At 40.3% G+C, this 14380-nt stretch overlaps 1 protein-coding gene and 1 long non-coding RNA gene across 2 annotated transcripts in view; both read left to right on the forward strand.

Moving 5' to 3' along the window:
- Window positions 1–10805, forward strand: part of IRS1 (insulin receptor substrate 1) — a 67337-nt gene extending 56532 nt beyond the window's left edge. The window contains exon 2 of the mRNA XM_040228469.1: window positions 6294–10805. The gene's annotated coding sequence lies outside the window, so the exon portion shown is untranslated. The remainder of the gene's footprint in view (window positions 1–6293) is intronic.
- Window positions 10806–11313: 508 nt separating this feature from the next.
- Window positions 11314–13067, forward strand: LOC120854448. The gene is made up of 2 exons (XR_005718989.1): window positions 11314–11423; window positions 11463–13067. It is a non-coding gene; the product is annotated as an uncharacterized LOC120854448 (long non-coding RNA).
- Window positions 13068–14380: the final 1313 nt, after the last annotated feature.

A 14380-nucleotide genomic window follows, 5' to 3' on the forward strand; every position in this document is an offset into this window, starting at 1 on the left:
GATTTAATTCTCTGTTCCTTGGGTAGCTGGGCTGGTAACTCTGCTTCCGCCTTAGATGCTACCATCAAGCGCACATACAAGCCAAACTCTGAGCCAGGAAATTCCTTGCATAAGGGCTTTCACACAGTCCATCAGACAGATCCCTGCTCTTTCTTATCCATCTGAGAATACATGGTACACTACCAGGACTATAAATGTATTTGATGCTGATGATTTAAAAAGGAACTACTGGGCCTGTTTTTCAGGTTTCAGGTACACTTTAAAACAGTAATTTTGCAGTGTTTTCTAAGGTGTTTTATTATACGGAAGCATTCTAGAAGGCTTTGGTCAGTTTTAAATTGGCCATGTGTTGTTGCTCAGTTGCGTCCCGCTCTTTGTGACCCCATGTGACCCCATGGAAGCATGCCAGGATTCCCTGCCCTTTACCATCTCCTGGAGTTTGCTTTAACTCATGTCCATTGAGTCAGTGATGGCATTAAACCATTTCATCCTCTGTTGCCCCCTTGTCCTTCTGGCCTCAATCTTTCCCAGCATCAGAGTCTTTTCCAATGAGTCCGCTCTTTTGCATTAGGTGGCCAAAGTATTGGAGCTTCAGCTTCAGTCCTTCCAATGAATATTCAGGGTTGGTTTCCTTTAGAGTTGACTGGTTTGATCTGTTTGCTGTCCACGGGACTCTCAAGAGTCTTCTCCAGCGCCACACTTCAGAAGCATCAATTCTTCGGTGCTCAGCCTTCTTTATGGTCCAACTCTCATGTCCCTACGTGACTGTGAATTAATTGCATGAGCATCAGTGGGGTAGCCGAAGAAATGAACTGTGGTCATGGTTAATAGTACACAGTTGAATATAACTGTGTGAAAAAGAAATTAACAAACCTGGGAAGACAGGATATAGAGAAATATTAGCGGTGCCGTGTTCAGCATCCTGCAAGGTACAGAGCTCCCCACCAACCTCTCTGCTCTCACATCCCTTCCACCTTCTTTCTTTTTCTAATCCCAATCAAAGGTAATCTTCTCCTCTGAAAGGAGTTCCCCTATGCCCCCACCAATTTTTCTAAATATTTTGCATGTGCCATTTCCTTAAGGACTTAGGCATTTGGAAAACAAACCCAAGAAGCCAGAGGGTTTTTTTTTTTTTTTTTTTCTGCTTTTAAATTATCATACTTCTCCCTATACACAATGAATTGGGAGGATGGGAAAGGGGTTAAAATACCAAGAAGGTTTAAAAAGGTTTAAAAAGTTGGTTATCGCAGATTTTTCAGAATGGGAAAGATCTAAATATTAAATCTATTAAAGCATTATCTTCCTCGCTACTTAAACATCTTTGACATTAGATATAGAATATTAAAAGTTCAAAAATTTTAAGTAAATAGTAGAATCAGAACCATTGCTAAATAGTAGTTTTCCTTAGGTGACAGGAATTATAATGATTATAATGAATTATGTTTATACCTTCCTTACATTTACTGTCTCTTATAAATTTTCTTTATTATGCTTAAGGTTTTTTTTGTTTTCAGTCACAGCTGTTTATGTTAAGTGAAAGAGAAATATGCTGTTTGACACATTTCTTCAAGTGGAGGAATTTATTTATATGAATTTTTCTAGTTGAGTCTACAGTGTAAGATCTCAAACAATGATCTCCATTGAAGAAAAGTCATTACTATACTCTTTTTTTTTTTTTCCCCAGCCATAGTTGGATGAGGAAGAGTTTCTTTCTGGCTACATTTTAGTGCATGACAACAGCCCAGCAACTTACAATATTTTTACTTCTGTTTTCTTAGTAAAGTAGAAAGTGATGTTCTAACCAGGTATTTCAACTATGTTGCACTTACCAAGTTGGCAGGAAGTTTCAAGGTATTTAAATACAACATAAAAACTTTTAGACAGTGGGTTTGACTAAAAATGCATTGCTGGAAAGGAGCAGATCCTTCTTTTGTGCTTATATCATACTGTATGCTGTTTCAGCTGCTCACCCAGTGGAGACTAATCAGTAGGCTGAGACAGTGTGAAAGGAAGCAGAAGCTTTATTTGTTTTTCAGCTCTAGCCAGCAGAGTTTAAGTGGGTCGAGTCCAGGAGATGTAAATTCCTACTGGATACAATAATGCAATAATCCATAGGTCTCAAGTAGCATAGTCAAGTGTTGACTTATTTGATAATGCTTTAAAAATTACATTTTTCATTACTGCCAACAGGATTAGGCGTATTTTATCCTGTGAGAAGACACATGTGGACCATAGATGCTGATGTGGTGATGAAATTTTTGTCAAAATGTAATTTCCTGCTACTAAATCTTGTGACAGGTGCATTGTATTTCTGGGTTCAAAAGTTATTCCCCAGTGATGTAACTCGAGAGAATATATCACAGGAACATCACCATTTGATATTTGCACAGTTCTTCTCCAAGGATTTGTTTTGCTTTTTCTTGTTTCCAGTTTATGAGTGCTACAAATGAGTTTTTGTAAAACATCCTAGCAATGTTTGCCTTGTGTGGTTGATTGGGAGTCTTGAAATTGTATATATAAAGTGCATTAAGCACACATTACCCATGTCTTCTTTTTCAGTATGTATTACAGTCTTTACCATTGTATTTGTGTCACTCAACAGATGTTTATTGCATTTAATGACTTGGGAGCTTAGAATGGATGGGTGTATTTCCAAGTTGCGAAAATGTATGAATATACATTCATAGATGTCTATTTTGGTCGTTTAGTCACTATATCATGCCATGCATGCAAATAAATTTGCATGGTTGCCCTTCTTCAAGTGGGTTGCTTTATTTAAGCTCAGCCCTTATGGATTGCAAGTGTGTAGTGGTAGGCATATAGACAGATAAACTGAAGTCCCATGAGGCATCTGCTAAGGCCTATCTGTAAAGTTAGGACTGTTCTTTCCAACAAAACTCTACAGTGATGTTTTTGGAACTTTAGTTTTGGAGTTCTTTGGCTTTAGATAATACCTCACTGGGAACCATTACCCAGCTTAATCAGCTCTTTTATTCACCATATTTGGGTCTCAAAGCTTTTTGACTGTCTCCAAAGATCAGATGTGCCCTGCAAGGGCCAAACTGGCTGCTATAGAGACCATTCAAAAGGGTATGCCCAAAGCTGAGAAGGCACTTGCAAGAAAGAAAGGGGACTTGAAGAAGGCATTCCAAAAATGCTTTGAACAATGCTGCATGCTTGGAATAAGTATGCAGATCTGAGGTGGCTGTGTGCAAGAGTCCTCACTGAGGATCTTTGTGAAAAATCTGTCTTGTTTACTCAGTAGCTAAACTTTATGTAAGGACACACACACACCCTTGCACAAAAATAAACAGTGGGCAAACTTCAGACTGTCCCTTTAAATTTTCCTGTCTTGCTTATTGATAGCTTCTGTTCCTATCCCCTCCATGTCAGCCTTACCTACCACTTTCTTACTTACCTTATTCCTAGACTAGCTAGCACTGATAGATAGCATTAGTGACTGAGGCCTGTGTAGATCAGGATTTATGATAAAGGCCTTGAAAAGTAGTATGCCGAAATTTTTTGGAGGGGACAGTATATGATGGAATTGATATATCCTTTGATTTCTTGCCCTTTGAACATACTGCTTGTGGAAAATTACTAGGATGGTTTCAAGGGTGCAAGGGTATGTGTGTGTGGTCCACAGCAATAGATTTCAGCTCCAGGGACCATATATTTTTCTTTTCCTCTCCTCAAAGGGGCCCCAATTTCCACCCTTGTGCATCCATGCAGGTTGGCACGTGTGATGACACAACTGGTTATAGTTTGCTCCTGTGCTAAGCTGTTCATTCAGCTCTTCTGGATAAGAGCCAGATGTAAAATCAAAAGCATACCCTTGACTTTTTAAATTGGCAGCATGTTTGTCTCAGGCCTTTTAATAAAACATGGCCTTCTTACCTAATTTTAGGATGTATGAAACTGTGTTAAGCTGTACATAGATATCCTGGTAGGAACATTTTGATAGATTGCAATATAGGTTCAGAAGAAACTTGAAAGTAAGTAAGATCTCTGGGGTTTTAGAAAGGCTAGGTTATTGTTTCACTTGTAGCAACCACGTGAAGTAAATCCTGTCTCTTTGATAATAAAAGAGATAAGCCTGGTGTGCTTTTTTGTTTGTTTGTTTTTACCTTGATGTCTCCATGTCAAGTCTTTATTTGTAAGTAGAAACATAGACTTTATCTGTCATTTAGGGCTGCAGTTAATACTGTGAAATGAACAGAAATCTCTTAGTAAAACTTGAATCCTCATCTGGTAAATTTCAGCTTACCTGAAAGCAGTTCTGTAGACGATCAGTGCTGCTGGGTCCCAGCCATACTCTCCTGCAAAGAGGAGAGCGAGAGGCAGAGGGGAAAAATATTTTGCATTGGTCAACATTTACCTTGTGTGGACTTTCAGGTCTGCTGCTGTCCTTGTCCTGGACATGGATCATTACTGCTGTGTGCTGATCATATCACAAAGCATGTCCTTGTGGCCCCTTCACTTATTTAAAGACGTCTTGGTCTGTCATTCACAGTGCCTCACCATCTACACAACCTACGTTTGTAGACGTCTCTCCTCTTTCCCCTTTGCAGATATTCCGTGTTCTGACAAAACTACCTTCCTCACGTGGCCTAACCAGGGCTGTGTGCTCATCCCTCCTGGGGCTTATTGTGTCCTGTGGCCTCCATGGGAAGTGTGCCGTGTCCTTTTCATTCCTTCCACTCATATTTAGTGAGTTCCTGCTACATGCCAGCATTGAAACACCATTTCCACATCTCCAGACTCTTCCATGGCTTCCAAACCAAGCCAAGTGTGTCAGTGAGGTGCTTCCTTTACACTCCCAGCTAGAAATGTTCTTCCCTCCTCTGTACATCTAGGGCAGGCACCTAACCCCTGGACCACGGACTGTTACTGGTCTGTAGACCATTAGGAACTAGAGCACACATCAGGTGGTGCCTGATGGATGAGGGAGACAGGGAAGCTTAATCTGTATTTACAGCTGCTCCCCATTGCTGGCATTACCGCCTGGGCTCTGCCTACCGCCTGAGCTCTGCCTGCCGTCAGATCAGTGGCAGCATTAGATCCTCATAGGAGTGTGAACCCTACTGTGAACTGTGCATGCAAGGGATCTAGGCTGCATGCTCCTTATGAGAATCACTTCAAAACCATCCTTTCTCTGCAGCCCTGGAAAAAATTGTTTTCCATGAAACTGGTCTCTGATGCCAAAAAGATTGGGGACCACTGATAAACAGCTTTTTGCCTATTGCACCTTTTGTGGAATTCACCCTGTTTCAACTTTGCATTCTCTCTATTTGTGAATGAAGCTTACCTTCCTTGATAGAATTTCTGGAAAGCAGAGCCTATACCAGAATTCACCATTGTAGCCTCAATAGTACTTAATGCAACCATTTACTTATTTGACAGGTATTTATTGATTAGCTCTGCTGTGCCTCCTCCTGCTCAGGACATCCTATAAATATTGATGTTTCTGTAGATACCTTTTGGATGCATGAAAAATAAGGCCCTCAGAAGGACTATCTAATGTTGAGAGCGAATGAGACTTTTATAAGGTTGAGAAGGGGTCTCCTCCTGAGGGGAATGGGTAACACTCATTGTGATCTGACTTTTAAACTGTGTAGAAGAAATGTTGTGTTTCTGCCAGAATAACTTATCTCTGTTAGACCTACATTAGAATCCCCTTTCTAAATGTAATGATTAACTAGGTCTCTTTTGCTTAAATATTCTTTTGCATCTAGAATTTTCCTATCAACTAATGTCAACTTAAAAACCAATTTCAGATTTCTTTTGCATCTAGAATTTTCCTATCAACTAATGTCAACTTAAAAACCAATTTCAGATTTTATAATGCAACTTCAAATTCTAAAATCTCCATTTGACTTTTAATCAAAAGAAGATTAAGCATAGCGTGACGGTAACCTGCTTACCATATTTTGTAGTTGTTTTACACAAAAGCTGCAGTGGACGTTTTTATTTTGATCATAAGAACATCAAAGTGTTCCGTGTTTTTGTGTTGCTAAACCTCTGAAACCTCCAAACCACATCGATTGGTTTGCTGACTTAATATTGACTATTGTGACTTTGTGATTGCTTTAGACTCTTGCATTTTGAAAGAAAAAAAAGAAGTTAAATACAGTTTGTTTATTTTTCTGAAGTACTCAGTACTGCTTGTGCCTGTAACTTCAGTTTATCCCATGCTGTCCCACTGTCCCTTTTTAAAGAAAAACCCTAAAGAAGTGTTTGAACGTGTGTTTTGAGATGCTGATGATGACGGATTCTTTCATTTTTCTTTTCAGAATGAAGACCTAAATGACCTCAGCAAATCCTCCTTTAACTCATGGGTACCCAGACTCTAAATATTTCATGATTCACAACCAGGACCTCACATCTTCCTCCTCAGTAGATGGTACGATGCACCCATTTCAGTTTGTTTACTTTACACAATCCTCAGGAGTTTGTTGACTGAACTGCACGTTGTCTATCGTGCCAAGAAAAAAGCACTGTGACACCAGAACAATGAGTCTGCATAAACTTCATCTTCAACCTTAAGGACTTAGCTGGCCACATGAGCTGATGGGCCACCGTGCCACGAGAGAATGAGTTTACGCTCATTGCATTTACAAGACACATTTCATCTGCTGCTGAAACCGTGTACGACAGAGCATCATTGTAAATTATTTCCTATGGAACTGTTGTGTTGGGTGGAGAGAGTATTAAATATTTAACATAGGTTTTTGATTTATATGTGTAATTTTTTTAATTAAAATGTAACTTTTCTTACAGCACATCTTTTTTTGGGGGGATGTGGAACTGAGGTATACAGTGTTCTATTGTAAAGAGTGGAGCAAATGCTTAAAACAAGGCTAACAAGAGTAGAATAGGGTACGATCCTTGTTTTAAGATTGTAATTCAGAAAAGTAATATAATAAGAATCATAGTGCCATAGATTTTGGTTCTCAATTGTATAGTTCTATTTGCTGATACTCTCTTGTAATATAGCCTTGATGTTGAGCTGAGATCCTTACAAGAATTGATCTTAATTTTGTATTTTTTTTTTTTTTTTTTTCTGTAAGGCAATAGGCCATGTTAATGAAACTGAAGAAGGATATATTCTGCTGGGTATTTTCAAGTGTCAGCTTAAAATTGGCAATTGAATGGAAGCAAAATTACAAGAAAAGGCAATCAGTGTCTTCCTTTGTATATACTGTAAAGAGGAGGAGACATGGGTGATCCCTTTGAATCAAAAGCTCTCTTTGGAATGAATAATGTGGGTGTTTGTAAATTCTGGAAATTTCTTTCTATTCATAATAAACTAGAGACTGTTGATCTTTTCTTCTCCCCCTTCCCCCACTTCCTGTTCCATTCCCACCAAATTTTTTTTTCCTGTTGCACACGTTAGGATCTTTCATTTCCTGCGTTGTCTCAAGAAAGATGTAAGACAAGTGAGTACTTGTCTTTCATTTCTAACCAGAAATTAAAATTCCAGAACATGTTTTTTACAATGACCAGGGCTACATTGTCACTTTTCCTTAAGACTCTTATCTCATGTTTTCTGAGAACGTCCAGTGTAACATTATTTAACCGAATGTAATTTGGTCCATTCGCCCTGGTGGCTACTGGCCTGTGTGTGATTAGTTAATAAAACCCAGAGTGCAGAGAGCACATCAAAGCATAATGACCTGCTAGGAAAACATCTAGCCAGCAGTGAAAATGTTAATCCTTTTCTTGTTTGGAAAGTACACACATCTTGGAATTTTTCCCTCGTGAAAGAGAAATGGCAACGAATGTACTAAAAGAAATTGCCTACGAAGTTTTGAATCTGTTGATCAGGAAACTTCCTAAAAGTTCAGTGAATTAAGTCTAGTATCAGGCTCCCCTGGAGTCCGTGTGAACGCTCTATCAGGAATCCCCAGCCCTGCTGTTGAGAGGAGCAAGATTCTCTTTCACTGAAGGACTGAGCTCCCTGGTTGCGGGAGGGGTTGCCAGGAAGGGGCCAGGGTTGGGGGCCATCGATGTGGCTTCGCGTCAACGGGTCAGGGACACCCGCCCCCACCCTCAACTCGACTCAAAAGGGAGTAGAGATCAGTGGACCCCTTCCCCTGCTAAGGCCCGTGTTACTGTTAATTCAGCCAGATGACATGTACCTCACAGACTCTTGTACAATGTTCACCATTGCAGATTCTAAGCATTTGCATGCTCATCAATTTCTAAGATAAATAAGTCTGTAGTCATAAGAACCCATTGTTTTCAAGGAACTTGCTGAATGACATCATTTCCTATCAGGAGAGAACACCACTGATTTTTAAAATCTGATATGAAACTGTTTTGTTTTTGTATCCTTTCATAAAAACGACTTTCTCAGTCAAGCTCTTATTTTTCAAGTATTCTGACTCATACTCTCGCTTGTGTAGGAAGGAAGCAAGCTGTCCCGCTCTCTTCCCTTGAGGACATAAGTAGTCAAGGAGAGATAATCAGTGAACAAAGTCAGCCCCACCCACTTTCCTATAAAGGTGGTTATTTCTCAAGGAACCTAAACTTTAAATATGTATTACCAAGGTACCTCTGCATGTGGGATTATTAACATATTTCGGGTTCGAACAAGAAATGAACCGGACGAGAAAAAACACCTCTTGGTTTCTGTTCCTTTCATCTGTGTTGTTGAGTCATGTAGTATAAAGGTAAGACACTCCTATTTAAGCTGTTTCTAGTGGTCCCTGAGCTGGATTTGCTGGTAGTATCAAACTTCACCTGTTTAAAACTGGAAGTTGCTGGTATTTAAGGGAAACATGCTCTGTCTCCGTGAGGGGTTGACCTTCAGCTGCTAAGTGCTTGTGCTCAGTTCTTATTTGGGAGACTTGGCTTTTATCCATTTCAAAGTATTTGTAGGCCAGCCAAGGGCTTACATTAATGAGACTTCTAGTGGCCTCTGGTTAACCTATAAGTTAGTGGCTTTTTCTTCATGAGTCCAACCTTTCACAGTGTTCTTTCTTAGAGACTTTAGGCAGAGTTTTAAAATTCTCCTTTGTGGAAAGAACAAATATGTTCCATGACTTTGATGATATCTTTATCCTGGGGGGACAAAAAAGGTCCTAGAACCAGCTAAAAGTGAAGAGAATCCATTAATGATCAACCACCTGAGTCAATAATGACAATTCAGTACTGATGTTACATTTGTGGCTATTTCTTGCTAACTTTCAAAGGTCAGGGACTCTCTTGACGAACTGACGTTGACTGCAAAAACTGAATTTTCCGAAAATCATCCAGCCAAAAGTAGAGATTTTTAACTTTTCTTTCCCTGATGCTTGCCTCCTAGCTGTCTTTTAAATCTGAGATCTTTAAAGTGTTAAACAGTTTTACTAAACCGTAAGAAACAGTATTTGACAATGCTGAAGCCCTGTTTTGTTCAGTCCTGCATCTTGAAGGCAGTATGCCGTGTAGTTGAAAACTGATTTTTATTTACTACAGGTGGTTTCAAAATGGGGGGGGAGGATGGAAGGTCATCATCCACTGATGACAAAGCCACAAAAAACGAGATGAATGTAAAGTATTCCAGCTGCTTTGGCAGAGCTCTATGGGTTGGTCCGTCACATGGGGAGGCACTGAAACTAGAAACACTCCACAGATTGAGAGCTTGACTGGGGAAAGATGAGACCCTCTGGAAGGCATGGGAAGGAGAATGGATGGAGGCCAGATAGAAACTCGATCCTTTGCAATGATTTGACAGGAGAGTCAGCGTTCCTAGGACCTCATATATGTTCGTTGGAGGTAATGCTGCATTTATATAGGTTGCTAAGAAATTCGAAAGGAAGAAGCACATGCTTCTAGGGATATGAGGAAATAGGACCTTGCCAACAGTAAGAGAAAAGACTTTCACTCTGTAAGCTTAGTCATGGAGGGCAAATAGAGCCTTGTCATCAGTAGACCATCAATGAGTTAAGCACTTGGTGCCACTGGTCATTTCTAAAGCCAAGCCAGAGAGGATCATGAGGGTCCCTCCACAGCTCTATAAATCAGTCTCCTAAGGGTGGACAGACAAGGTATGGGTCAGATGGCATATTGAATTTCTTCCCTACTTGTAAGCAAAGCATCAAATTAGATGCTGAGAGGAGGTGGAATGATATTGGAGGTGTTTGACCTTACTTTTAATGAATTTATCAGTAATCCAGAGCTTAGAATTAGCTAATATGATTAGAAAAACATAAGGCATGGCTGGAGAGGTGTCTTCCTAGTTTGGCTATTCACCTCTCTCTCTGTTTTTTTTTTTTTTTTTGTCAATTTCCTCAATGTTAATCAAGATACCATGTGATAGGACAAATTCAGTAAACAGAAAAATTTGTATGGACATCTTTAGTGCTTTTTTTTTTTTTCTTGTTAGAATTTTGCTATTTTGCTTAAGAATATAGTTCCCGGAACCATTTTTCTTACAAAGTTCTTTCCTTACACCTCTTGGCTACAGGGTGGGCCAAATTAAATACATCTATATTTTTTCATTTGATGTGTGTGCAGTTAGGTTTATCATCTTAAGATGGTGGCGCTCCTTCTGGTGCTACTTCATCTGTGTTCAAAAGGACCAATGCATGGTCTGTATTGCTACCAAAACATTTACTGTTTATATGTGTATACCATATGTATGATGTATATATGTAATGGGTACCAGGCCAGGTCTATATTTTTATTTAGATTCACTTTTTCCAAGTTTTCTTTAGAGTGTTATGCTTATTTTTCAGTTTTTCTTTCCCCCCTGATTCTGTCTGGTACTTAGAACTGTAGTGTCTTCATCGTTAATTAAAGAAAACTGTCTAAATGAATTCACAGATGTGAATGCTAGTGATCCTTCATGTTTTCGATTATGGGACATGAAACTGCCAATTAAAGTTCTCCGGGCCACTTGATTGGGTAAGAGCAGTGTACACTGTTTAAATGCTTTAATAAATGATTTTTGGATGGATAGATTTACCTCACCCTTTCCCTCTTCACCTCGCTTCCAATGGCCAAGAGGATAAAGAAGACCTCTGAAAAGACAGACTATGAGTTGCTTTTGGTGGTGGTGAAGTAATGGGAAGAGAGAGAGGAGCAAAAATCCATCCTTCTTGGGGTAGAAAGATATGGGTTCTGTTGCTGTGCTGAGTTGCATCCAACTCTTTGAGACCCCATGGACTATAGCCCACCGGGGATTCTCCAGGCACGAGCGCTGGAGTGGGTTGCCATGCCCTCCTCCAGGGGATCTTCCCAACCCAGGGATCAAACCCAGGTCTCCCGAACTGCAGGCAGATTCTTTACTGTCTGAGCTACCAGGGAAGCCCAAGAATACCGGAGTGGGTTGCCTATCCCTTCTCCAGGAGATCTTCCCCACCCAGGAATTGAACTGGGGTCTCTTGCATTCTTTGTTGATCTTCAGCAAAGCTCTTTTTCTGATGCAGATCTGGGTAGCTCTTGAAAAACAAAAATGGCTAGGCCACCTCCAGTGAGGCTGATGCACTTTGTCTGGAGTGGGCCTGGGTATCATTGCTTTCATTTTTTTAAAATTTATTTTGAATTGGAGGATAATTGCTTTTCAATGTTGTGCTGATGTCTGCCATCAGCAACGTAAATCAGCCATGTGTCCTCTCCCTCTTGAATCTCCATCCCACCCCTCTTGGTTGAGCTCCCTGTGTTACACAGCAACTTCCCATTAGCTGTCATGTTACATATGGTAATGTATATATTTCGCTGCTACTCTCTCAGTTCCTTGCACCTTCAGTTGCTTTTTATATTCTCTAGGAGACTCCAGTACAAGTCAGGGCTGAGAATGGGTATGGGAAGTATTGCTCAAGCTTATCTGATGACTGGAGTCACTTATTCAAAATGCTGATCCCCTGAAGCTGCCTGGGAACGTGTATTTAAATAGGTGACCCTTGTAGTTGGCACGTTTGGAAAATCCTGATTTCTGTACAAGTGGAGTCTTTGGATTGTTTCACTATAAGAAGGGATGGGACATCAATGATTTTTGAAAATAATAAACTATGTGGCCAATATATAAACAGCCAACTCCCCAGGTCCTCCCAAATTAAGCTTTCTTGCTTAAATAGACAGATGATGGATGTGTCTCATGTTGCTAGGGCAGACCCAAATTACTGAACACTTTGGAAACAGATTTGAGATATAATTTTCTAAATTAATTTTTGTTTAATGAGCATGATGCTCCACTGAGAGTAAAAACACTGATATTTCTGTCTCTCCTATCCTTACTTGGTACACCAGCTCAGAGATGCTTCCTTCTGCCTGGCATGCAGTGAAAATGATATTTTTATTGTTCAGAAGTTGTGCACAACGTGACTGAATAAATGCTTGAAGTCATTATTTCCTCTTAACTTTATATTGGCTTCCTGCATTTATTCTTTTAAAAACCATAATTTGTTCCCCCTCCCAGTGGTATTGCAAAACAAACATCACTCTAACTTCTACTGAAATTACAATAAACATCACTAATTAGTATTAATTTGAGGGAAGTCTAGTTGGAGTGAATTAATGATCCAGTTTACAGCAAAAATTGTCTTATTACCTTTACACATATGCCAAAACAGACTATAGGAAGTAAGATGTTGTCAATAAGATGCTTGTGAGAATGAACAGGCAAGGACAATCTGTAATTACCTCACTGATTCTATTATAAACAATAGCAGCATTTATTCTGTATTCATAGTTGCCAGGATGTACAACAGTTATCTCATTTTATCCTTTTATCAACCAGAGGTGGATACTATCTTGATCCTTATTTCCCAGACAGGCAAGCAGAAAAGAGAAAGCGCGTGATGTGGTCCAGGGATATTATGGGATGGCCAGCCTCTCAACCATGGACTGAACGATGGCAACGTTTGTATTCCCATCTTTACCACTGCAAGTTTCTGGTTTCCAAGTACTTAAAAAAATTGAATTCTGTACATTAAAAACACTGTCATTCCACCTGCCTTGTATTACTAATGTACTGAGCAAATATAATTTCACAGGAGCCAGAAAGAAAAACTCTCTCCAACTTATAACTTTCACCCTACAAAGTAATAGACCCTTATTACATTTATTTCAATTCCTTATCTTTGTGTCTAGTGTGAAAAATCTTTTTCTGATTCCGTACTGGTTTGCTTAAGAAGTTCACCCCTGGGAATTCCCTGGGGGTCCAGTGGTTAAGACTCTACACTCCCGCTGCAGGGAGCACAGGATTTGATCCCTGGTGGGGAACTAAGATCCTGAAAGCTGTGTGGCATGGCCAGAAAAAAGGAAACAAAAGTTCCCCCTTTTTCAGCAAGGACTGCTTGAGACCCCAGGGACTGTAACCCACCAGGCTCCTCTGTCCATGGGGTTTTTCCCAGGCAAGAATACCGGAGTGGTTTACTATTTCCTTCTCCTGGGGATCTTCCCTACCCAGAGACCGAACCCCCATCTCCTGCCTCTCCTGCATTGGAAGGTGGATTCTTTACCACTTGAGCCACCAACATAGTCCCCAGCAACAGAACAGAGATGATTTTACTTCAGGAACATACCAGGAAAGTAGGTGAGATGTGAAAGCCACAAAAAAATCCAGATGCCTCTGTGTGTGTGTGTGTGTGTGTGTGTGTGGTGTTTTGGCATCAGGTTTTACATATTGCCTAGTGATAGAATGGTCAAAGCTGCTTCAGTACAGGAATCCCCTCTCTTATAGGGCAGGAAAAGGTTTTCCTTGACTCTCTGGAGGTCCCTGGCTTGGACTGAAAATTAAAGGCAAACTGACAAGAGAAAAACCTATAAATTGAGATGTATGAATTTTTACATGACATGGGAGCCTTCCTAAGGACCTGACGAAACAGTTGAGTGTTTTTGTGCTGCATTTGATGAGTGCAGACTCTCATGGAGGCTAGCATACCAAACTGGGGGAAACTTAGCAAGTCCTATCTGTTTGCATTCTTCTTGGTGTCTCTTTGTCTTTGGGGATAAGGATGCTCCTCTGTTCTGAGTATAGGGAGGGCACCTCTCACATGAGGGTTTTATGACCTGTTTCAGGGGAGAAGGGCAGTAGAAGGTCAGAATGACCTTCCTGCTCCTGCTGCTTTCTCAGACTCATTTAGCTTAAAATATTCAGTGGCCAAAGGGCTGTATTTATGGGTGGTGTGCCCTGAACCCCATGAACCCATAGTGCTTCTCAAAACTTGGACTGTATACTACCTACAGAATTTCCTGACAACATAAGGATTTTTAACAGGGGCCCCAGGAAGCTATATTAGTGACAAGTTGTTTCCCCAATGTGCGCGCGCGCACACACACACACACACACACACACACACACACACACACTCCTTCTCTCTGGGGCTGCTCTACACCCTGACCTTGGTGGAATGTGCTATTGGCAGTCACTAGGCAGTATCCTTTCTGT

The sequence above is a fragment of the Oryx dammah genome, unplaced genomic scaffold, assembly GCF_014754425.2.
Source record: "Oryx dammah isolate SB20612 unplaced genomic scaffold, SCBI_Odam_1.1 HiC_scaffold_27, whole genome shotgun sequence".
Lineage (NCBI taxonomy): Eukaryota > Metazoa > Chordata > Mammalia > Artiodactyla > Bovidae > Oryx > Oryx dammah.